The sequence below is a fragment of the Tachyglossus aculeatus genome, chromosome 2 (assembly GCF_015852505.1).
Source record: "Tachyglossus aculeatus isolate mTacAcu1 chromosome 2, mTacAcu1.pri, whole genome shotgun sequence".
NCBI lineage: Eukaryota > Metazoa > Chordata > Mammalia > Monotremata > Tachyglossidae > Tachyglossus > Tachyglossus aculeatus.
Genome location: NC_052067.1, coordinates 21,793,591 through 21,797,414, shown reverse-complemented (window position 1 = coordinate 21,797,414; position 3,824 = coordinate 21,793,591). Strand labels below are relative to the sequence as shown.

Below are 3,824 nucleotides of genomic sequence, written 5' to 3'. Positions count from 1 at the left end.
TGACCCTAGCCATGCCTTTTAGTTTGGCTGAAAAGACCATCGCATAACCAGCAAGCTTTTTGATATCATGTGCGTGTAGACTTAATTTCTGGTCGTGATGATGTGTTTGTCTCATATCAATCAATGGTATTTATTGAGTACTTACTGCACGCAGACCACTGTACTAAGTGAATAGAGTCTTAAAGTTGCCTTTTAGTGCAGCTCTCAGCATAATAACATAGGCAATAGGCATCGTTGGACAATTGAAGGAACCCTTTAATTCTGTCTATCGTTTTAGAGGGATCGTTCAGTGATTTGGAGGGCAGAGTTCTGGCATCTGCTGAGGTGCTTGCACAAAGTTCTCTTAAAATAAAGGATTTCCTTTTAAAATAAAAGATTTAGCACACTGCCATCTTGTAGAGTTGGGAAACTGTCTCCCTAGAGTTCTGTGTTTCAGTGATTGCAAATAGTCAGGGAATGTGTCTGCCAACGCTGTTGTAGTTTACTCTCCCAAGCACTTAGTACAGTGCTCTGCACATAGTCAGCACTCAATAAATACCATTGATTGAGTACCAAGAACTTGGGAGAGAACAATATAACAGAGTTGGTAGACCTGTTCCCTGCCCACAGTCCCCAAGTATGGGACCTGTGTCTGTTTTTGAGTTGACCTCTTGGTATCCCATTCTTTACATAGCCTTTGCTCAAGGAGAGCCACCTCTTGTCTAGCTGCTGCTCATCAGGTTGGATTGTCTGCTGCAGGGGTCTCCTAGTTATAGTCAGTTCTTTTATAACATGTGTTTACGTTATGTGTTTTCAGTAGAACACTATTGAGCAGTTAGGGAATATACTTTTCACAAAGTGCACCCTTTCAGAAGAAATTGTGTTGTGCATGTTTGTGCTGTTGGTTAAGGCATGAGTATTATGAATGTGTGTGGTTCTTTGGGCATAAAGCCCATCATTGCAGAAAAACTGACCACAGTCTCCTGGTAGGTCATGTCGTTTGAGGATGTGCTTTGCTGTCTTTCAGATGTTATTCTTCTCTTCTGGGAAGCAGCAGGGCCTAGTGTTGCTCTGTGTACCTCTCCTCTTGCTTCCCTCAACACTTTGCCTGGCGGTTTGCCCTTGCGAGAATTCCTCTCTTGAGTGTCACCAAGAACTTCCTCTATCGGGCTTGTTGAGCCCCACCGCTAGAGCTCCCACTATCTTGGCAGGGTGGTCTGCAGAGATTGGAGGGGAGCAAGAGATATAGAAGGAGCTCAGAGTGAAAGAAAGATTGACTCCTGGTAGCTGGCGAGGCACAAACCCAGCCAGGACAAAGGGCTGGGGTCCTGGGTAGTCTGGGCTCTGGTATCTCACGGGGCCTACAGCTTTGATTCCACCCCATGGGACCGAGGGGAGGGGAGTCCTAGGCCTACAGCTGCGAGGTGGGATAGGCTAGGAAATGTTGGCTGTCCAATATTCTGTCTTCAGCCCTTTCCTCCCCACCTTCCCATAACCCTGATTGTGAACCATGGGCACTTCTCCTGTTCAACAGCCGGCAGCCTCCGTGCTTGGGGTTGGTAGGTCTTAAACCCCATTTCACAGATGAGGCAACCGAGGCATAGAGAAGTGAAGTGACTTGCTTTATGTCACACAGTGGTGGAGCCAGGATTAGAACCCAGGTCCTTCTGACTAGTAGGGCCATGCTCTATGCAGTAAGCCACATTTCTTCTCAGCATGTAGAGGGATGTGAATTGATTCTTCATTGTCATTTTCCCACTTTTCATGATCTGCTTTTCAATGAATTCCACAACCACCATTAATTCTAGAGTTCTGTGCCTTGAATTTTAGCTCATTAGTTTTATTAACATCTTTTTAATAAAATCCCAATAGTCATGCTTTCCTAAGCCCTGCCCTCCTGAACTTTTATCTCATATCAGTGTAGCGCAAATGAGTGCTTCTAACTTGCTTGGCTAAATGGTTGCCATGGCTGGTATTCTGATATTGACTAGAGGGGAGAGTTTTTATTAGGGGAATAGTAGTTATAGTAGGAGTAGTAGTATAGTAGTAGCAGCAGTAGCATTTAGTAAGCACCCACTTGGTGTGGTGCACTACACTAGGGAGCTTGGGAATTTTTTTTAATGGTATTCATTAAGCACTTACAATGTAGCAGGCACTGTACTAAGCATTGAAGTAGATACAAGCTAATCAGGTTGGACACAGTCCCTGTCTCGCATGGGGCTCACTGTCTTAATCCCTATTTTGCAGATGAGGAAACTGAAGCCCAGAGAAGTGAAGTGCTTTGCCCAAGGTCACACAGCAGACAGATGGCAGAGTTGGGATTAGAACCCAGGTCCTTCTGACACTCAGCCCCACGCTCTAGTCACTAGACCATGAGTTATAGAATAAGGAAGCATCACATTCACTGCCCACAATCAATCAATCAATCAATCATATTTATTGAGCGCTTACTGTGTGCAGAGCACTGTACTAAGCACTTGGGAAGTGCAAGTTGGCAACATATAGAGACAGTCCCTACCCAACAGTGGGCTCACAGTCTAAAAGGGGGAGGACAGAGAACAAAACCAAACATACTAACAAAATAAAATAAATAGAATGGATATGTACAAGTAAAATAAATAAATAGAGTAATAAATATGTACAAACGTATATACATATATACAGGTGCTGTGGGGAAGGGAAGGAGGTAGGATGGGGGGGATGGAGAGGGGGACGAGGGGGAGAGGAAGGAAGGGGCTCAGTCTGGGAAGGCCTCCTGGAGGAGGTGAGCTCTCAGTAGGGCCTTGAAGGGAAGGTCCCACAAGAATTCTTGTCTTTTGCTGTTGAGTCATCTCTGACCCGTAACGACTCCATGGACACATCTCTCCCAGAACGCCCCACTCCATCTGCAGTTGTTCTGGTAGTGTATCATAGAGTTTTCTTTGTAAAAGTACAGAAGTGGTTTACCATTACCTTCTTCCACGCACTAAACTTGAGTCTCTGCCGTTGACTCTCTCCCATGCTGCTGCTGCCCAGCACAGGTGAGTTTTGACTTGTAGCAGATTGCTTTCCATTCACTAGCCACTGCCCAAGCTAGGAATGGAATGGGTATGCCTCTGCTTCACTCTCCTTCCTGTAGTGAGACTGGTAGAGTAGTGGAAATTCTCCAGGTGCGATCCTGAGAGGAGTACAAGAAATCTACACTCTAACAAAGGAGACAAACAGAAAAATATAAGCAAGACTGTCAAAATAAATAAATTAAGCAGGAGTATGTAAATGAGTGCTAAGGAGGGTGTAACTATAATTCATAACTGACAGAGATGGCTGAAGAAATAATAATGATGGCATTTATTAAGCATGCAGTGGAAAGAGCCTGGGCTTTGGAGTCAGAGGTCATGGGTTCAAATCCCGGCTCTGGCACTTGTCAGCTGTGTGACTTCGGGCCAGTCACTTCACTTCTCTGTGCCTCAGTTCCCTCATCTGTAAAATGGGGATTAAGACTGTGAGCCCCCTGTGGGACAACCTGATCACCTTGTAACCTCCCCAGCACTTAGAACGGTACTTTGCATATAGTAAGTGCTTAATAAATGCCCTTATTATTATTAAGAAATTATGGGAAATTAATCAGGGAAAGCTTGTTGGAGGAGGTGGGATTTTAGGAGGGATTTGAATGTGGGGAAAGCTGTGGTCTGTCTGATGTGAGGCGAGAGAGAGTTCCAAAGAAGGGGAACAACGTCAGAGATGAGGTGGAGACGGGAGAGTAGAGAGTAATGTACAGCTAGAGGGATGGCCTTGGAGAAATGAATATAGCGAATTGGAGGATAGTGAGTGAAGAGAAGCTTAATGGGAAGATCATGGGCATGGGA

The 3,824-nt window shown here is 45.1% G+C and overlaps 1 non-coding gene across 1 annotated transcript; it reads right to left on the bottom strand.

Annotated features, from left to right (window-relative positions):
* Positions 1-3,009: 3,009 nt before the first annotated feature.
* LOC119924537 lies at positions 3,010-3,146 on the bottom strand. Its single transcript, XR_005449246.1, has one exon. It is a non-coding gene; the product is annotated as a small nucleolar RNA SNORA7 (small nucleolar RNA).
* Between the last annotated feature and the right edge of the window lie 678 nt (positions 3,147-3,824).